This window comes from Musca domestica, unplaced genomic scaffold (assembly GCF_030504385.1).
Source record: "Musca domestica strain aabys unplaced genomic scaffold, Musca_domestica.polishedcontigs.V.1.1 8, whole genome shotgun sequence".
NCBI lineage: Eukaryota > Metazoa > Arthropoda > Insecta > Diptera > Muscidae > Musca > Musca domestica.
Window position 1 is genome coordinate 7,441,391 of NW_026712409.1, and position 22,921 is coordinate 7,464,311.

The 22,921-nt window shown below is 35.8% G+C and overlaps 1 protein-coding gene across 3 annotated transcripts in view; it reads left to right on the top strand.

Moving 5' to 3' along the window:
• Positions 1-10,922: 10,922 nt before the first annotated feature.
• Positions 10,923-22,921, top strand: part of LOC101893006 (heme transporter FLVCR2) — a 146,765-nt gene continuing 134,766 nt past the window's right edge. The window contains exons 1-2 of one of the 3 annotated variants that reach the window (XM_059130838.1): positions 10,923-10,986; positions 11,662-11,796. The gene's annotated coding sequence lies outside the window, so the exon portion shown is untranslated. Of the gene's footprint in view, positions 11,201-11,661; positions 11,797-22,921 lie in introns of all 3 variants that reach the window. The other 2 variants (XM_005178958.4, XM_005178960.4) reach the window with 2 other exon arrangements.

Sequence of the window (22,921 nt, forward strand, 5' to 3'; positions counted from 1 at the left end):
GATCGGGGATAAACAGTAATCGATGATCAAAAGCCATTCATTCAGTCAACAGTCAGTGATAAGAAGTCACTGATCAGTGATTAAAACTCATTGATCAGAGATCAATAGTAATTGATCAGTGATCAAAGATCACTGAGCAAGATCACTGATCGTGAGTCATTGCTCAATCATCATTGATCGGTGGTCAATAATCATTGATCGGTGGTCAAGAGTCATTGATGAGAGACCAACAGTAATTGATCAGTGATCAATAGTCATTGCTCAGTGATCAATAGTCATTGATCAGTGATCAATAATCATTGATCAGTGATCAATAATCATTGATTAGAGATCAATAGTCATTGATTAGAGATCAATAGTCATTGATTAGAGATCAATAGTCATTGATCAGTGATCAATAGTCATTGATCGGAGATCAAAATTCGTTGATCAGTGATCAATAGTCATTGATCAGAGATCAAAATTCATTGATCAGTGATCAATAGTCATTGGTCGGCGATCAATAGTCATTGATCAGTGATCAATAGCCATTGATCAGTGATCAATAGTCATTGATCAGTGAGTAATAGTCATTGATCAGTGATCAATAGCCATTGATCAGTGATCAATAGTCATTGATCAGTGAGTAATAGTCATAGATCAGTGATCAATAGTCATAGATCAGTGATCATTAGTCATTAATCAGTGATCAATGGTCATTTATCAGTGATCATTAGTCATTGATCAGTGATCAATAGTCATTTATCAGTGATCAATAGTCATTGATCAGAGAACAAAATTCATTGATCAGTGATCAATAGTCTTTGATCAGTGATCAATAGTCATTGATCAGTGATCAATAGTCATTTATCAGTGATCAATAGTCATTGATCAGAGAACAAAATTCATTGATCAGTGATCAATAGTCTTTGATCAGTGATCATTAGTCATTGATCAGTGATCAATAGTCATTGACCAGTGATCAATAATCATTGATCGGTGATCAATAGTCATTGACCAGTGATCAATAGTCATTGATCGGTGATCAGTAGTCATTGATCAGTGATCAATAGTCATTGATCCGTGATCAATAGTCATTGATCTGTGATCAATAGTCATTGATCGGTGATCAATAGTCATTGACCAGTGATCAATAGTCATTGATCGGCGATCAATAGTCATTGACCAGTGATCAATAGTCATTGATCGGTGATCAATAGTCATTGATCAGTGATCTATTGTCATAGATCAATGATCATTGATCAATAGTCATTGGTCAGTGATCAATAATCATTGGTCAGTGATCAATAATCATTGGTCAGTGATCAATAATCATTGATCAGTAATCAATAATCATTGATCAGTAACCAATATTCATTGATCATCAGTGGCCAATAGTCATTGATCAAAAATTACAGATCGGTGACCACTGATCACCGATCGGTGATCAAGTTATTGGGCGGTGATAAAACTTCATTGAGCAGTGATCAAAGGCCATTGATCGCCGATGATCCACGAATTTTTCTCACCGAACAATGATAGATGGCTGATCAAAGTCATTGATCGATGATAAATAGTCTTTGTCATGAGTCATTGGACACTGATCATCGGTTATCAGGCAATGGAATTTATTGTATTTTAATACCTATCACTTAATTTTGCAGAACAAAATATTTGAAATCCGCATTTTATTCCTAAATTGGATAAACCTCTTCTTTCTTTTCATCTCACACCTCTTCAACAAAACTCAACCAACAAATAGAAGGAAATGGAAATAGAAAGAGTTTGTTTTTTATGCAAATGTTCAGTCGTCGTGTTAACACCCAAAATAGTTTTCTTTCACTCATCATAACTCATTTTTCCAAGTTTGTGGTGTTGCCATAATCATGGCATGAATTACGCGACGGCACCCACAAACCAAAAACAAAAAAAAACACCAACCTCTCCACACCAGACCAGACGTCATTCATTCCAAGAGCTCAAACCACCAAACAATGATTCCCATAACATGGTAATGGGCAGTCATTCCGCAAACGCTGCCGCTTCACGCATACTACAGTTTGGCTTAGGAGCTTGGAGGTACGTGATTTTGTTGCAATCGGTCAAAGAGGCAAACAAACATTCAAATGTTTCTGCTTTTGACACAGGAACAGTTTCCGAATGCAGTGTGGCTGAGAAATAAGCTGAGAGTTATTCGTAAGACAAAGTCTTGTTATTTTGCAATGCCTGCTCGCTTACAAATTGAGTTAGTTGTTGGCCGTGTTTATTGTTGTTGGTCTAACATTGGTGTCTTTAAAAGAACTTGACCATTTGTAACAACTCAATTTTTCTTATGGCCAATTAGTTGCCATGGAAAGGGGGAAAATTATTATTATTTTTATTCTTAAATTACAGGTATGAATAACTGAAACTGATTACAGGTTTGCCGTGCACTCAATTTGCAAGTCAGTTGAGAATTGGTTCCAAATTCCAAGGGTGTAATTTTAATTCAAAATATTTTTAAGTAGAGCGAATATTGGTTTAGTGCAAAAAAAAAAATAATTAAAAAAATATTTTCTTTCTAGTTGTTTGTTTTTAGGAAAAAATTTTGTATTAAATGAAATATTTGAAATATATTAAAAATTAATAAAAAAATTATATATTGATGCTAAAATTCTCGTGAATACTCCTAGCTGTTTCATCAACTTAGTTAGACTCTAAGGAAGAACATTTCCATACCTCTCTATCAATACTACTTCTGTGCTCTTGCCATAAATGGATGTTTTAATCATATCCACACACGATATCTGTATGAGTCGATTTGTGTAGAAAGCGCTTAGATTCATAGTTTCCTCAGTTGGTTTAAGTCATCAGAGTAAAAAAGTAAAGCATATTTTAGGGGTTAGAAAAAATATAACTACGATTTCTTCACACAAATCATACAACAGATCTTGAATGCTTTAACAACCGGAAATAAAAAAGCAAGTAACGTTGAGTGTGTGTGTGCTTCACTGTTTCTTCGCTGTGTTTTGGACAATAGTCAAGTTATCAACTATTTTAGAGGTAATTGGTTTAGGAATTGACTAAATATAAATACAACAAAAGAAGTAAATCAGTATCTGTCGGTTTTGCCGGCAGATGTATGAGTTATGATTATTCAAATTATTCAAACTGTTGACCCTTTATAGGAAAGGTTCCGAAGCAGTTGGCCAATATTGATCAATTCGTATCTGACCTAAGACAAAATATTACAACGTGACAGATTTGGACTATATCGTCTACTTCCTATACTTTATTTGAGATATGTGCAAATTTTTAGTAAATGTGGAAATATGCTTGAGATAACAGATATAGCGGACTGAGATATTCCATTTTCATACTTCATCTAATACAGATAAAAATATTGGTGTGTGCAAAATGTGAAGGAAATTGAAAATTTATATCCAATTTTTGCGAAATCATAAATTCCGATAAATTACATATTCATATCAGATTCCTGGTTAAGAGAAATATTAAGATATAGCAAGTTGTAATGAATCGACGAATTGTTTCACAATTTATGGCAGATATAAGTATTGGAAATTATTATAATTAGTGGGTGAGGTACCAGAAGGGGTTGGCAGATGAATATTATCTTGTGTTTGCAGAAATGTTTAGATGTGTGAAATTTGAAGAGAGTTGGATGCCTCTTTCGCTTTCTTTCAGGGTCTTGTTTTATGACGGTAAAGGAGAAACCGATATATCGCATCTCCACACCAGGCCTTGGGTCAATAAAAAAATTTTGTGATGTGTGTAATTTGAAGAAAATCAGATGCTTATTTCGGATTTTATGGTCGTTTTAGTTATTCAAAATTTTGAGCCTTTGTGCGGGAGGTATTAGAAAGAATGGACCGATATATCCCATCTTCACACCAGACCTTGTGTTAATAAAAATATTGTGATGTGTATAATTTGAAGAGAACCGGATGCTCATTTCGGATTTTATGATCGTTTTTGTTATTCAAAATTTTGAGCCTTTGTGGGGGAGGTACCAGAAGGAGTGGACCGATATATTCCATCTTTACACCAGACCTTGGGTTAAAACAAGTATTGTAAAGTGTGTAATTTGAAGAGAGCCGGATGCTTATTTCGGATTTTATGATCGTTTTTGATATTCAAAACTTCGACCCTATGTGGGTGAGGTACCAAAAGGAATGGGCCGATCTCTACTATATTTATAAAAGATCTTGTGTTTATGGAAGTATTGAGGTGTGGTAAGTCTGAATGGAATCGGATGTTAATTTCGTGAGATTCATAAATATTCATAAATTTGACCCTTTGTGTGGGAGGCACCAGAAGAAGTGGACCGATATATTCCATCTTCACATCAGACCTTGGCTTAATAAAAATATTGTGATGTGTGTAGTTTGAAGACAATCAGACTCTTACATCATTTTTTATAAGAGTTACATTTTTTTCTAATTTTGATCCGATATTGTCCATTTTCGCACCTCACCTAGCACTGATGCAAATATTAGGATTTTCAAAGTTGGAGCAAAATCGGATAATCTTTTCTCTTTCTGTGCATGAAATTATTTTCTTGAAAATATTGAAATTTTGTGAAGGACGTACCAGAAGGAGTGAACCAATATTGCTCATCTCCGAACTCGATCTATAATATTACGATGCCAAGTTTGGATCAAATGGGATACTCTCTTCGAGAGTTATCGTGCGCTCCAGCCAGCCAGATAGACGGACGGATGGACATTCCTAGATCGACTCCAAATGTCCTGAAACGGATTTGGTCCAAAGAGACCTAGGATCCAAATGATATATACCCTCTGTAGCCATATGGCTAAGGATATAAAAACTGAATTTAAAACGATACTAACATCCAAGAATTGTCAATGTTTAAGGAGTTGTGAAAAACAATGCTAAAACCCCCGAAATGTCAATATTTAAGGAGTTATGGTTTATTCAAAATGTGCTATTTTTCGCCCTTAAAAACGAAATTGGAAATCATACTAAGTGTGATGTATAATTCCGAGTGGTATATCACCCTCATCTTCTGTGTTATTCTATGGGTATACGAACTGACTTAGCCTTACATTTTAAAATAATTTTGAAATTTCGAAGACAAATATGTTAATATTTAATTTTGCGTATGAGAAATGCGTAATATATTTCATAATGTTGATCATACGCGTTAGCTAGTAAGCAAGAACCTAAAAGCATTTCAAAACTGAAATTTTTGAATATTGATTTCTTAAACTAAAAAAAAACGTTTTTGGGCAATTTACTAACAGACTCTTAAATAAAAAAGTTTTTATTGATTTTATTCCTTTCGAATATTATAACTAATTTATCAAAAAAATTTAATATTTTCTTTTTAAATTGTAACGATACATTTTCATCTGTTTTCAAACAAACTAACGCATTCCAATCTGGCAGCTCTTAACACAAAATCTCTTTATCTCTCTTCCTTTCTTTTGCAGTTCACAAATGAGTGAGGGTAAATATTTACCACAAAATGCCGGCCGGTATTTTGGCATTTCTCTTAAATTGGTAAGTCTATTATTAAAACCCAAGTTGTATCTTTATTTTATATATATTTTTTATTTAGAAATAGTAAACAATTTAATTATTTACTTAATTTATTCATATAAATTATTGTTTTTTAAACAACAATTTAATTACCAGCTTTGTTTGTACTTGCGCACATAACATTTACATTTATTTTCCTCTTTCTCTCTCTCACATATTTACCACCTGATTTTACTCTCATTCAAATGTGTTATGTCTCTCTCGCATAACAGCAAGTGGTTTCTCTCTGTAGATTTTGTTGTTAATTCACATGTGTGCTTAAACGTTTTGAAGCCTAAAGCCCACTAACACCACCATCCACTCACTCGCAAATGAGATTCCAAAGGATAACAAAAATAATAAAGAAAACAATATAAACAGCGGGTGGGCGGATGAGTGAGTGTGTGTGCTTGTTTGTTTGGGGTGGTGGTGTTAATCTCACCACTCTTGTGCCACAGTCGTCGTCGTTGTCGTCGCACTGCAATGTTTATAAAAGTCGTTGGATGCTGCTACTGCTATCGTTGTTGTGCTTGTGTTGTCAGTGGTTCTTGGTGTTGCTGTTGAAATGAAAGAGATGCTGTTTTGTTGGTAAGTGGTTCATTACACAGGCCTACATTTTTTGCATAAAGAGAAGAATAATCAATTTGATATGAAAAACCTATGATTATAAATTAAAACGATTATATCTTTGGCTAGCAAAGGAATTTTTTGGTTGTGTCTTTTAAAATAAATAGAAAAATTTAAAATAAAAAAGAAGATACGTGTAATTTTAAAAAGTAACCAAAATAAGGAGGTAAGTTCTCTCCTCTTCCACACTTTTAAAAATTTTCCGATTAAGATTTCTCGGAATCCGTACATTTTAGGTATATAGTGCCGTCGGCAATATTGCAGATAAAAATACGGGAATATTTATACTTACTAAAATATGCTTAAAAACTCACTTCAAATCGGATCGTAGCAAGTTAAAATATTCTACATAATTATTTGTCATAAAATTCTACCTGTATGCAATTGAGACAATTTTTTGGGAACTAAACCCCGTTTAAGTGCAAAGTTAATATTCGTTTTAGAGATTCACATCTTTCTGATAGAATTTTTGTGGGAAAGATACCAGAAGGAGTAAACTGGCATTGCCAGTAATGGGAGGAAGTGAGCCTATATTATCTATATTATCTCTTTAAAAAAAATTTGGATGCACAAAGTTTGCACCACAAAGTTTGGATATAGAAAACTCCTCAGTATCCTAACAGCATTTTTAAGAATCTATGCATAATATTTTTCTATAAAGCAACTTCCTAAAAGCTGAGGATTAAATTTGTTCCTTTTGAAAAATAGCATCAGAAGCTGAGGCCTGAACTTCTTCCATAGCAAAAATACCCTCAGAAGAAGGGTTTCCTTAGTTTTTTAGCCTAGTGCACAAATTTCTATTTAAAAGTTGAGGCGCATTTTTTTTTTGTGAAAAAAAGCCTCAGATGCTGCTGCCCATATTTTTTTCTATGGAAAAAAAAAAAAAGAATCCGGAATGTTGGGGCCTGAATTTTTGTCTTTAGACACAATAGCGGTGCCCTCAGAAGCAGGGTCCCGAGGTTTTTTCTTTAGGCTCGAGCCCAAATTTCTTTTCAGAAATTAAAAAGCGTTTTTTTAAGCTTCAGAATCTGGGGTCCAATTTTTTTCTATTGAAAAAACTATCCTCCGTACTGTTATGGGTAGAATTTTTGCCTATAGAAAAAATAGCCTCAGAAGTTGAAGACCGATTAATTTTTAAAAATATATCCTGCGGGGGCCCGAATTTCTCCTATAGAAAAAATAGCCCCATAAGCATAGCCCGAAATTTTTTCTTAAGGCTCGAGTCCGAATTCCTTTTCAGAGTTTGAGGAGCTTTTTTTCTAGATAGGAAACAAAAATAGCCTTTGAATCTGAGGAATAGTCTCAGAAATGCATTTCCTTAATTTTTTTCTTTAGACTCGGGTCCGAATTTCTTTTCTGAAATTGAGAAGCGGTTTTTTTTTAATGGCTCAGAATCTGAGGTAAATTTTTTTTAATTGAAAAAAAAAAACTATCTTCCGGACTGTTAAGGCTCGAATTTTTATCTATAGAAAAGAAAGCCTCAGAAGCTGAAGACCGTTTTTTTCTATAAAAAAAACTGATCTCAGAACTGCTCGAATTTTTCCTTTTGAAAAAAATTGCCCCAGAAGAAGGTGCCGGTAGTTTTTCTTTAGGCTTGGGCCCGAATTTCTTTTCAGAAGTTAAAAACTCAAAAATAGCCCCAGAAGATGAGGTGCGAATAGCCTCAGAAATATGTTTTTTTTTTAGTTTTTTTTTCTTTTCAAAACATTAGGCGCTATTTTTCTTTTTGTAAAAAAAAACCCTCAGAAGCTAAAGTCAATTTTTTTTGGAAAATGCAGACTAAATTTTTTTTCTATAAAAAAAAACCTTCTGGACTGCTTAAGACCGAATTTTTGTCTGTAGAAAAAATTTCTTCAGAAGCTGAAGAAAGCAGGTGCCCGTACTTTTTTCTTTAGGTTAGGTCCCAAATTTATTTTCAGATGTTATATTGAAAACAAAAATGGCCTCAGAAGCGATTTTTTTTTCTATAAAATAAACTCCTCAGGACGGCTATATGGAAAAAACTAGCCTCCGAACTGCTGAGAGTTATAGTGCACATCAGCCGAACAGATACACATTTGGGCCTTATCAAAAGATGTGGCTAAACGACTTAGGGTTCTAAAATAGAAAAACTATTCGGAATCAGAGCCGAGTTTTTAATGACTTTGACTCCATCCAAAATTGCTCGATTCAAACCCTTAGACCTCGACTTCGCAACCTTGGTCCCAACGGCAGCAAATTAAATGGTTGAGGATTAAAAAATAAAATTCCAAAAATATGTGCAAAAATATGTATTTTCCGGAAGTTGACATATTCCAAATATACCTTTGCCTAGGATCCCTAAAGGAGACTTTTAAAAATTCACTACAAATTTTGAAATCCTGTACGCCTGTGTTTTTCGAGACAAATGTTGATGCTGTGACTGCTGCAGCAGATGAAATCCTCACTACACTTGTGTGTGTGGCAGGTACACTTTTACACACCCTCCTTCAACACCACTACCACCAACCAATCTTTTTCCGAATGCGGAGCAGCAAAACTAAAGATGGCGCCAAATCTAATGTTACGAGTTATGCACTGTTGGAATTGAATACAACGGCAACAAACCAAACCAATACAATAACAAAAAAAAGCAAAAGCAAAAACGAAACAACACAACACAACATAAGCAGAAACAGAAGAAGCAGTACAGCAGAGGCAGCAGCCGAAAGGATAAAATAGTTATGGCACCGCTGGCAAAAGCTCAGTTATTATTGAACTGTCGTCGGCAACGGAACATCTTCCTTGAGAAGAAGAAGAAGAATGAAGTAGCATTGGCTGATATAAAAATCAAGTGTAAATGTAAGAATGAATTTCAATCCAGTGCTGGAATACAAAAACAAGTGCTGACATTTTAACATTATTTCAAATCTAATTGAAGAACTCAATTAGATTTGAGTGGCAAGAAGAAAAGATGGAAAAATGAAAAAAAGTGAAGTGCCCAACGTTTTCCCGCGCCACGTCAGAAATGCGTGCATTTAAATGTTTCAATGATTAAATGAAAACGTTTTAGTTTTCCATAAATGAAAAATTGCACCGTATAACTGGATTTTAACAAGCTCGGATACAAAACGCGGGTGTTTGTGCGTGTGTGCTTCCGTGTGTGTGTGTTTTGTGTCGGACACATTAATTCACCTTAAGTGCCGCAATTATTTAATTTAATGCGATTTACAAGCCGTTTAGTTTAAATCAAAGCTCATCTCCATTCATCCATCCATCCAAACATCAGCTGAGCCATTATTACCGCCAGCACCGTTTACCGTTACTTTTGTGTCAGTGGTGATAATCATGGGTCGCACATAAACACGTCACAGCCCCACATCGTCACTTCATTCAAAACAAACCACATGCATCACAGCAGATGGACAGACTCATTTCGGTCAGACAGTCAGTCGGTCGGCCGTTCTCAGTAGTCAATGAAACCCCCAAATCATATGGCAAGCCAGCTCTAGCATTTTATACCCTACACCACACGGTGGTCAGGGTATTATGTCTTTGTGCATTTGTTTTTAACAGGCAAAAGGAAACAAGATAGACCCATAGTTCCTTTTGATGATCTGCAGAGAATCACATTCTGAGTCGATTTATGCATGTCCGTCCGTCTGTCCATGTATTTTTGTAAACAAAGTAAAGTTCGCATTTATTGCCCGATCCAGATGAAATTTTGCACAAATAATTTGTTTGACCCAAGGACGAACCCTAATGAAATTGGAGATAATCGGTTAAAATTTAGATGTAGCTCCCATATATATCTTCGTCCGATTAGCCTTTTATTGTGCACCAAACGTGTAATATCAGCCCGAATTGTGTGGAATTTTGCATATACACCCAAATTAGGCCTGAAAATATGTATGCCAAATTTGATCGAAATCGGTTCAGATATAGCTATAGATCCCATATATGTTGTTCATCCGATTTGTAATTTTTATGCTTCGCAGCCGTAATATGCACTCTGTAACAATAATAATTGCAGAAATATGCCAAATACAGCTCAGAAATACATTTGCTAAATTTTATGGAGATCGGTTCAGATTTGGATATAGCTCCCATATATATATAACTTCGTCCGATTTACCTTTTATTGCGCACCAAACGTCTAATATTTGCCCAGATGGGATGGAATTTGGCATTTACGATCGAATTGAGTCTAGAAGCTAATATGTCAAATTTGGTAAAGATCGGTTCAGATATAGCTATAGCTCCCATATATATTGTTCATCCGATTTGTTATTTTTGTCCTCCGCAGCCGTAATATGCTCTCTGTAACAACAATATTTGGGGAAATATATCAAATACAGCTCAGAAATATCTTTGCCAAATTTTATGGAGATCGGTTCCGATTTGGATATAGCTCCCATATATATCTTTATCCGATTTCAAAATAATTGTGCACCAAATGAGCAATACAAGTCCGAATTTAAAAGATACAAATGCTTCGGCAGATTTAGTCCTTTAGTCTTTAAATTAGCGGAGCTGTACTAAATTAGCAAAGTGGTGTAGGGTATCATAAAGTCGGCCCCGCCCGACTTTAAGTTTTTCTTTACTGGTTTTGTTCTCCAATTGTCCGCTTGTTATGGGTCTCAGTGTAAACGAATTAATCCGTGAGTGAGTGGGTGGGTGTGATATTCAAAGCGAACTCCCATCATAGTCATATCTGAACAGATTTCATGTCAGTGTGCAAAACCACTGGCGGCTCAGTCGAGAATTTCTGTTTTTTTTATTTTTTGCAAATGCGTGCCGCCTCTCCAAACATTTTGTCTGGTGTGTATTTTCAAACAGCTGTTTCAGTGTTGTGTAAACAGTCAGTGGGTCAACACATCCGTATGCGGTCGTTCGCTCGTCTAACCATTCAAAACGAAAAGCCTCAAAGTCAAAATATTTGTCATTGTCGTCAGATTCGAATTCAAAACGGCAGAACGTGTTTAAGTGGCTAAAAAGTATTTTGGCTTTTACAAGTTTTTTGTTCTTTACAACTCATACCACGACTAACAACAACAACAGTGCTCTGTGGCTCACACATTCATACAAGTTTTACGTAATTTTAATTCATACCACCACCACCAACAACAAAATAAATCTCGTGATAATAACACAAAATAAAAATCCATAAATTGATTTTTGTTTTCTCCTACTCTGTCTGTCTACCTCTCTTTTGGTTTCGGTTTAACGTTAGGGCTTCCTTTTGGAAAATTCTGCACGTGTGGAATTTTCTTTCATTTTTTATTTATTTTGGACTCACATTTTCTCTTTTGTTTTTAACATCGATTCTATTTTTTTTGTTTTGCAAATAATAATAAAAAACAATAATTTATAGACGTCTATATATGCCTTTAAATAATAATAACCGTGATTTATTTACCGTTAACGTGTTTGATTGCAATTTTCGGTGTTCTCCGCTCTCTCTCTCGACAAACAATTTTTTTGTGACTTTAATTTTTATATTTTTTTTTCGTTTTTTTTTCTCTCTCTTCTCCTTCTTAAATTTCCCAACTCCAGTAAAGTGACTTTATTTACAAAGTGAGACAAAGTACTCGCCGTAAACAGCTGTAGCAGACAAAAGCGGTGCTTTTAGTTTTTGGCATCATCCACATCGCCAGACCAGAGGTTTTTGAACTCCTGCCGGAACAGTGGGTAAGTTGTGAATGAAAATAAAATAAATTACCTACATTAAAAAAAAAAAACAAGTAAGCAAAGGCTAAAGTCATCCCGGGTCGACCATGTGATACAACACTACAATATATTGGAAGCCCCCGTCCAATGTCCAAATCCATTTTTTGAAATAATGTCATAGAGTCAAGCCCACAAATTGAAAAATTAACAAAAATATTCTCTTTTTTAATGGCATATTTTAACACGATTTTCTTAGATTTTATTCTTCTTCGGCTAGTTACCATTCCAAATTGATCAGAAATCTGAAAATAATTCCAGCGGTTCCTGATTCATAAGCCGAATAACTAAGATATATTTTTCTCACATCTATATTGCACCCTTTTTTTGCTATGTACCCCATATCTTTGGTATCAGCATCACAGTAAAGGCCTAAAGTGACCTCTTCGTGTGTTTCTGGTTTTGCCAGGATTAAAGATATTCGGGGTTAATTGAAGATTTTCGTATTTTTTACATAAACTTGTGGTCTATTTTACCCGCTAAATATTATCCGATAACCAACCGCCCTAAGCCCTAGCACCGTGCTAAAATCCTTGTTGATTGGTCTATAATTGCGGCCTGTAGAGCAACTGCAAAATCAGGTAATGTTTTACTATTTTTGGGCCATTTCAACCCATAAATACAATAGGCTTCTATTCTGACCCTAACCCATCCTACATTTTCAATTTCGGGAGAATCCGGCCATAATTGCGACCTGTAGAGTGATTACAAATTAACATGGACAGACGGACATACATAGCTAGATTGAGTCAGCTCGGCGAGATAGGAAGATCCATATACTTTCCTATGTGGGAAACGAATTTTTTTGAGGTGTTACATAATTTTTGGCCCAATCGATCTTACAACACATAGTGCTGTAGGGTATAAATTGATATAAATGTAGTATTTTTTCTTTGAGGCAGAAATTTTTGAGAATTACTTCTCTTAAATCAGTGACAATGGAAATTTGAAATCACACAATTTCTGAAAAATTCAACTTTTGATCAAGAGTTAGAGTTTACAAGTAACTAACCAAAAGCTGACTCCACATCGATCCTATTTTTGCAAATAAAGTATTTCGGGATCAAAGGTCCGCCTAAAATGAAATTTTATATTGATTTTTCGGCATCAACTAGAACAAAGTCCGAGTAAAATTAATCTAAAAAATTAGGAAATATTTTCCAGTTTTTTACCCTACACCACACTGTGGTCAAGGTATTATGTATTTTTGCAGTTGTTTATACCAGAGAGAAGGAAGCGCGTTAGACACATAGTTCGTCTTGATGATATGCAAAGAATCAAATTCTGAGTCGATTTATGCATTTCCATCCAACTGTCAGTCCGCTCGTCTGTCCGTCCGTTGGTCCATGTCCGGTCAAAATGTACATATATATCTTCGTCCGATTTGCCTTTAAATGTCTACCAAAATTGTAATATTTGTAGAAATAGGTTGGAATTTAGCACATGCGACCAAATGGAACATAAAAACAAGTATATCAAATTAGATAGAAATCGGTTCAAATATATCTTATATATATGTTTCATCCGAATTGGTGTTGAAACCTCTCACATTCACCGAATTTAGCCTGAGGGTGAGATAAAAAAACTGCAACAAAGTCAAACGCTTTAATTTTAACCTTTTTTTTTAAATTTTTTTTGAATGAAAGCAAAAATTGTCGGAAATAGCATCAAATTCTAGAATAAGTTTAGATTTGTTCGAATTGGTCACCTTTGTACGAATTTTGGCCTATTATGGCCAATGAAACCGTCACACGCTGCCCGAATGTTGCTCTGCGGTATTTTGACCCAATCCAGGCGAACCTCATTTTGTAACCATTCTTGGGTGGCACGTGCTGAGTGCGATGGTGCTGAGTCCTGTTGGAATGTCCAAGGTCTGCGGTCAAAATGTTTGTTTGCCCTTCCAGAATATTTTTTGAAATAGTATTCGGCATTTATTCTGATGCCGTCGATTAATACGAGCGGAGAGCGACTATCGGCTGTTATGGCGGCTCACACCACCACCATGGCCGGCGCTTGAGTTGTGGTGGCCAACCGAAGGTGTACATTTTCAGCAAACCTTTTTAGCAAATAAACACGATCATTTTATTTGTTTACAAACTCCTGGACAATGAATGTTTTCTCATCGGAGATAACCAAATTCGGCAGTTCGCCACTTTCGGCCAAGTTCTTGCACTTTTGGAATTTCAATGGCTTCACTCCGAGCTCATTTTTCAATATTTGCGAAATGGAATATTCTGATATGTTCAACCCATGAGCCAGTTTTCGGCCACTGCCACGCGGGTTTCGATCAAGTCGCTTCTTTACTTTTCGAACCATTTCTGCTAACGTTGCTGTTTTCTTGCGTCCACTTCGCTGACGTCGGGCTACGCTACGATATATGCCATCTTCACAGCATTTATGTGTTAGTAGAAATAATGGGATGTGTGAAATATGAAGAGAACCGGACGCTTATTACGAATTCGGATTTTATGATGGTTTTAATTATTCAAAATGTTGACCCTTTGTGTTGATGGAAATATTGCGATGTGTCAACCCCGAATGGAACCGGGTGTTAATTCCGCGTTTTATGAGCTTTCGTATATATTCAAAATTTTCACACATTGTGGGGATGTATCAGAGAGATCGGACCGATATATCGCATCTTCACAGCAGATCTTGTGTTAATAGAAATAATTGGATGTGTGAAATATGAAGAGAAGCGGATACTTACTTCGGATTTTATAATAGTTTTAGTTATTCAAAACTTTGACCCTTTGTGGGGGAGGTACCAGAAGCAATGGGCTGATGCCTACCATCATTCTAACATATCTTGTTTTGATGCAACTATTGAGATGTATCAAGTCCGAATGGAATCGGATGTTAATTCCGCGTTTTACGAGCTTTCGTGTATATCCAATATGTTCACCCTTTGTGGGGAGGCACCAGAGGGAAGGGACCGATATATCTCATCTTCACAGCAGATCTTGTGTGATTTTTTATTTTGTGAGAGTCATAATTATTCAAAATTTTGACTCGTTTTGTGGGAGGTGCCAGATGGCGTGGTCCGATATACTCCATCTTCACAGCTGGTTTTGTGTTAGCACTAATGAGGTATTGGGATGTGCTTTGATAATAATGGGATGTACATTTCGGATTTTATGATCGTTTTGGTTTTTTTTTAAATTGACCCATTGTGAGGGAGGTTTAAGAAATTGTGGGTCGATATATTCCATCTTCGCACCAGGTATTGGGTTAATAAAAAATATTGTGATGTGTGAAATTTGAAGACAATCGGCCTCTTACATCACATCTTATACGGTTTCAAATTATTAAAAATGTTTACGCTTTGTGGGAGAGGTACTTGATGGAGTGGACCGATATTGTTCATTTTCGCATCTGACCTGGCACTGATTCAAATATTAGGATTTACAAAGTTGGGGTAAAATCGGATTATCGTTTCCTTTTTGTGCAGAAAATATATAATTTTTTTTGAAAATTTCAACATTTTGTGGAGGATGTACCTGAAGGAGTGGACCGATATATTCCATTTTAACACCAGACCTTGGGTTAAATATTGAGATGTGTGAAATTTGAAGACAATCGGACTCCTACATCACATCTTATAAGGTTTAAAATTATTCAAAGTGTTTACGCTTTGTGGGAGAGGTACTTGATGGAGTACACCGATATTGTCCATTTTCACAACCTGACCTAGCACTAATGTAAATATGAGGATTTGCAAAGTTAGAGCAAAATCGGATTATCCTTTCTGTTTCTGTGCAGAAAATATATTTTTTTAAAAATTTAGACCTTTTGTGGGCGAGGTACCAGAAGGAGTGAACCGATATTGCAGATCTCCGAAATCGATCTGAGTTTGGTAGTAGTATTACTTTGTACAAGTTTGGATCAAATGGGATACTCCTTTCGATAGCTATCATGCGCAAAAACTTGCCGGACAGACAGACAGACGGACGAACATCTCTAGATCGACTCCAAATGTCCTGAAATGGATTTGGTCCATAGAGACCTATGGTCCAAAAACTGTTATTTCGATGAGGACAGTTTTGGCCGTATCAAGTGATATATACCCTCTCTAGCCATATGGCTGAGAGTATAAATATGGGCAAACATTGGAAGTACTTTCGAGGGCGTACATTTAATAACATAAAAAATACCAGAATAATATAAAAAAAATAAAAATTTTGTTGAAAACTAAGCCAGAGCCCGCATTTTTCGATCTTTCCACATGATAAGATTTTTATATCTTCGACTTCAAGGATACACAAAAAATTCTTTTCAACTCTCATGTAAAAGTTCCGATCGAGTTTTTGATATTTTCGATGGTTTTAGGCACGTTCTTCTTCATCTGTAAAGCTCATAACCTCAAAAACGGCCTTCGACTTAATAAAGCTAAATTTTAAATGAAAATTAAATCATTGATTATTTTTTAAGACTTTCTGATTTCTTTAAATATTTAAAATATTTTATTTTTCATTAGATTTTTCATTAATTTGATCCTTTACACCCACTGTTCTAAAATATTCCAATGAAAAAAAGAATTTGGCTTTAAGCCATAAACATAAACTAAAAGTTGAACGATTTGGGAAATGAGAATTAAAGGGAGACAAGAAAACAACTGGTGAACTACAGTTGGTGAAAACATGAAAACACATGACTGACTGACTGACTGACAGACTGATTCTATTTTTATAACAAAAACCCACCATTCACTCACCATTCCCCAACGATAATTCCACCATTTCATTTTCATTTACCGCCAAAAAGCAACTAACAATAGCAACACCAACAACGACGACGACAACGACGAACAATCAAATCATAACCTCCATGTCCGCCATGACAACTGGCTGGCACACACTGGTGTCTGCCATTTGACTCACTTTAATCCAACCAAAAGTAGGTTTTTTTTGTTCTGCCTCCCACTTTTTTTTCATCCTTCCGACAATTGTTTTATTCTTCAACACCCTGCCCCCTCCTATCTTCTCCCCCTCATCCACTCGGTTAATAAATGCCATGTGTTAACAGTTGGCAAGCATGGTGTATAGTTTTTTAGCTACCTTCGTAGCTCAACTGAGCGCCTGTTATGCGAATACCTACTTCCTTCTAACGGCTACTAGAAAACATTTCCGTTTCCGTTGTTTCGCTCTCTCAACTACTTGGGCTGGTAGGATTTTCTCTTTGTTATGGGTCTTAGAGTTGCTGGCACTTTTTGTTCATGGTTTCTCTTTTTTCTTTGCTTAGTTGTTGGCAGGTCCTGGCCCCAGGTGAGGATGCCAGTCTTGCTTTAATGCATATTAATAAAAGGAAAAAAATATAAGTTTCAACATCTAAACGAAATAAGAAGAATGAAAATATAAGAAAAAAATCGACAGAGCAAAACAAACAGGCAGAAAAAAACACCAGGTCAAGCAAATGTCAATGACTTAAATTGTTTGACAGGAAAATTTGTCTAATTCTTCTCGGCAGACTTCAATTATTTCTGTTTTTTTCCAGGAGGCAGAAAAAGAGGCCGAGGAAATTGTCCTTAATTTATTCAATGAGAATTCTACACAAAGTGGTCCAGCCACTTGGTCAACAATGACGTTCTTGTTATTGTGTTTGTTTGCCTTTGTGTGTGTGTGTGTATTAGTGCATGTGTGTCTTTGTGAGCAATTATTGATTTTCTTTTAATTTTTTTTATTGACCTACCGAGATGTTTGCATAGAATAGTGTGTAAACATTGTTATAGGCATTTCAAAGGAGAACAAAAGGATGTAGCTTTGGGAGGGAGGGGATGAAGGCAGAAGAAACGAATGGAATTTTTTAACTCAATATAAGTTTTAAATAAATAAGAAATGTTAGATTTTGTTGCTGCATATAAAGAATAAAATATGAACTTCAGATGACCATTGGCTCCAAAGGCTAAGGTGGGATTTCTCAATTAGTCGAGTTCCTTTGAAAGTCATTGTAAACTATCAAAGCAAGGGTATAATAAGACCGGGGGGCAAAATGCAATTTTTTTATAATTACAGGGAAAACCCAGTATAATCTAAAAACCAGTAAAGAAAGTTTCAATGTCAGGCGGGTTGGGAACTAATATATAAGAGGAATATCCTCCTCTGAATTAATTTCCATAATTTTGACAAATCTGAACCGAGCTCGATCAAATATGGCAAAGGTATTTCTGAGCTGTATTTGATATATTTCCCCGGATATCGTTAGTACGGAGTGCATATTGCGGCAGTGCAGGACAAATTCAAGAAAATGGATGGCCAATATATATGGGAGCTATAGCTATACCTGAACCAAAAATTTGGCAAATAGTCCATCTGTCTGTCTGGCTGGCTGGTGCGCACGATAACTCTCGAATGAGTATCCGATTCGGTCTACTCCTTCTGGTACCTCCCCAACAAACGGTTGAAACTTTCAAAAAACATTTTTTTGCACAAGAAGAGAAATGATAATTTTTTTTGCTCCAACTTTGCAAATCCTAATATTTACGTCTGTGCTAGGTAAGGTGCGAAAATGGGCAGGTCCACTCCATCAAGTACCTCCCCCACAAAGGCACAACATTTTGAATAATTATCACTTATATAAAATGTGATGTAAGAGTCTAATTATCTTCACATTGCACACATCACAATATCTTTATTAACCCAATTTCAGGTGTTAATGTGGAATATATCGGTCCGCTCCTTGTGGTACCACTCCCACAAAAGGTCGAAATTTTCAAAAAAATATTTTTTTCACAGAAAGAGAAACGATAATCCGATTTTGCTCCAACTTTTCAAATCCTAATATTTGCGTCAGTGCTAGATCAGGTGGAAAATGGACAATATCGGTCCACTCCATCAAGTGCCTCCTCAAAAAAGGTAAACAGTTTTAATAAATATAACTCTTAAGAATTGTGACATAAGAATCCTATTGTCTTAATATTTAACACATTCCAATATTTTTATAAACCCACGATCTGGTGTTAAGATGGAATATATCGGTCGACTCCTCCTGGTACCTCCTCCACGAAGGGTCAAAAATTTGAATATCCATGGAGCTCATAAAAAGCGAAATTAAAATCCGATTCCATTCAGACTTGGCAAATCCGTGTTTTCTATCAACACAAGATATATTATAAAGATGATAGAGATCGGATCATTCCTTCTGGTACCTCCCCCACAAAAATTCAAAGTTTTGAATAACCAAAACGATTATGAAATACGAAAAACACATCATCACACATCCCATTATTTATATTAGCACAACATCTGCTGTGAAAATGGGATATATCGGTTCATTCCCTCCCCCATTCCCTCCCCCAGGATCAAAATTATGAATAACCATGGAGCTCATAAAACGATTCTATTCAGACTTGGTACATCAATGCTAGATCTGTTGTAGAGATGGTAGGGATCGGAACTTTTTCTTCTGAGGGATATGTATTGGACCCTAAGAAAAAAGTTGAAAAGACATTTTTCTAATCAGGGAAAACGCCCACTTAAACCAGTCGTAACCACTTACAAATCAACCCATTATTTTTGCAGACCCAAATATCAACATAAAATTCTAAAACGATGTAGCGATGTTCGCCAGTCTGTCTCTCTGTTGTAATGACGCTATCTTTCGAACGAGTTAAGATTGAAGGCTAACATTTTGCACACATGTGTATTTTGTCAATAGGCAGGTTAAGTTCAAAAATGGGTCATGTTGGTACACCTTTTTGTATAGGCTCCATATAACGGTACCTCTAAACATTCGGTATTTTGATGATTTTAGCGACATTATGTACCGGCAATGGGTACTACAACCTATGACAAAAATGTACTTATACAGGTCCACGTCTTCGTATAGCCCCTATATAACGTTATCTACCAGTATTCGGTATTTTTATACTTTTAGCGACATTATTCTCAACGGAATTGTTTTTAATTTCGCAATGGGTACTACAGCCTATGACATAATAAAATGTGTATGCAGGTTCTCGTTTTCGTATAGACCCCATTTTACGGTTTTAATATAAACGGTATTTTTCGATGAAATTTTATTATATTTTGCAAGTTCCTTCCAAACGATGGAGGGTATTAAAAGTTCCAACGGGCCGAACTTAGCTGATTTTTTATACCCTCCACCAAAAAAGGTATGGAGGGTATATTAAGTTCGTCATTCCGTTTGTAACTCATCGAAATAATCATTTTAGACCCAACAAAGTATATATATTCTTGATCAGCGTAAAATTCTAAGACGATTTAGCCCTGTCCGTCCGTCTGTCGGTCTGTTGTAATCACGCTACAGTCTAAACGAATTAAGATAGGAAGCTAAAAATTTGCACAGATCTCTCTTTTGTCTGCAGCCAGGTCAAGTTCGAAGATGGGCTATATCGGTCCACGATATCGTATAGCCCCCATATAACGGTATCCCCGATATTCGGTATTTTGATGATTTTAGCCACATTTTTCAATGGAATTGTCTGAAAATCCACACAAGTAGTTCCTTGTGGGTACTTTATACCTCGGCAGAGAATTATCTATATAGGTCCACAATATCGTATAGCCCCCCTATAACGGTACCCCCACGGTATTCGGTATTTTGATGATTTTAGCCACATTTTTCAATGAAAATGTCTGAAATTCCACAAAAGGAGTCCCTTTTGGACATTTTACCCCTTCAAAAAGAATTGTCTATATAGGTCTACGATATCGTATATCCCCCATATAACTGTACCCCCCGATATTCGGTATTTTGATGATGATAGCCACATTTTTCAATGGAATTGTCTTAAAATCCAAACAAGTAGTTCCTTGTGAGTACTTTACCTCCTGAGAGAGAATTGTCTATACAGGTCCACTATATCTTATATCCCCCATATAACGGTACCCCCGATATTCGGTATTTAGATGATTTTACCCACATTTTTCATCGGAATTGTCACAAGGGGTTCTTTGTGAGTACTTTACACGCAGACATAGATTTGTATTTATAGGTCCACAATATCGTATATCCCCACATATCGGCACCTTCTTATATTAGATATTTTAAAGATTTTAAAAGAATTTTTAAAGGATTTTATTTTTATTGAAAATTTTCTAATTCGTTCCAAATGGTGGAGGGTATTCAAAGTTCGGCCCGGCCGAACTTACTGCTTTTTTACTTGTTTTTTTTTAATCCACTGACTTTTTCCGTTTTTTGTCCACTACTGGTATTGAACTGACAATCTTCTGGTTTTGTAGTTAAACACACTATCCACAGTGCGACGGTTAAGAACGTTAAGAATTGTTTAAAGTCTTACATCTGCATCAACAACTCTTCGTATTTTGTATTTTTCGAACACGCGGCTGTGGTGTCGAAAGCGCACACTGTATGCCGAAATTACTCATTACTTGGGAATGAGAGTGAAGAAAAAAATAAGATCTTTTAGTTTTTTTTTTTTTAAGAATATTTTCAATTAACTGGGTAATTTATTTTATGCAGCCCTCTAGTTTTTCCTGCCTTCCTGACGATATCCTCTACTCTAAATATCCTAAAACTCATTTCTTCCAAAGAGCCATTGTCTAAAATCATTATTTGCCGCATCAATTGAAATATACCCTCTCCAGGCCTAAGTGTGAGATATCAAAAATGCCGTTCTATGTGCCAACTTATAAAATTCCTGATTTTCTATATTTTAAAAGAAAGTAGATAGATTGTTTAAATCATTCGATATCTGCTACCCATTTTTTTACGGTTACATGTAAGTGTTCGTTGATGATTAATATCTAATAATGTTTGGCAAATCACATTCACGCCATAAAAAGAAACAACAACTTTTTTGAATCTTCTTTTGGAGAGCAAAAATAATTTCCAAAAAAAAAAAAAAAAAATATTTGACGTTTGATATGGGCTATGATTGCCACATTTGCATTTATTGTTAATAGGGCTATGTAATTTAGCCACATTTGGTTTTGTAAAAATTTCCGAATGAAGATATGAAAAAGGCCAAAGGCAATTTATTGTGTGATGATCTGACACAAAACAAACAGCAAAGATAGGAAAAAAATATGATATGGGTAAATTAAATAATATTTATTTAGAAACAAAATATGAAGATAATTATGTTGTCGAATAATACAAAATTATATTAAGAATGTATGTGGAATGGAAAATGTCGATGGTCAGATCTAAAGAAAACGGGTTCCCATTAACTATAAATAAGTGTACAGGGTGAGATAAAAAACTGCAACAAAGTCAAAAGCCATAATTTTTATTTTTTTTTTTAATTTCAATGAATGAAAGAGAAAAATGTCGGAAATAGCATCAAATTTGAGAATAAGTTTAGATTTGTTCGAATTGGTCACCTCTGGCACAATAATGGCCCTCAAACGGCCAATGAATACTTTTGTCTTTGGTGAAATCCTTCAAATGTGATCCTTTGTAGGAGAATTGAGCCTAAATTCACATAATCCCTGTCATTAGCTATACAGGGTGAGATAAAAAACTACAACAAAGTCAAACGCCATAATTTTTATTATTTTTTTCTTTTAAATTTTATAAAAGCAAAAAAATGTAGGACATAGATTTGTTCGAATTGGCCACCCTTGGCACGAATTATGGCCTTCAAACAGCCAATGAAACCGTCACACGCTGCCCGAATGTTGCTCTGCGGTATTTTGGCCCATTCCCGGCGAAGCGCTTGCTTGAGCTAATCGACACTTTTGTATTTTTTAGTGTCAACCTTGCTTTCCGACCGTGGCATCAGAATAAATGCCGATTATTATAGCGAAATTATTCTGGAGGGTGTATTAAAGCCTTGGGCACGCAAACATTTTGGCCGCAGACCTTGGACATTCCAACAGGACTCAGCACCAGCACCATCGCACTCAGCACACGCCACCCAAGAATGGTTACAAAATGAGGTTCCTCAGCACATGCCACCCAAGAATGGTTACAACATGAGGTTCCTCGCTTCATATCCAGCACACAATGGCCACCAAAATTTCCGTATACCAATCGGTATCGGTATAACGGATTGGTATCCGAAGATTTTGGTGGCCATTGTGTGCTGAATATGAAGCGAGGAACCTCATTTTGTAACCATTCTTGGGTGGCGTGTGCTGAGTGCGATGAGTCCTGTTGGAATGTC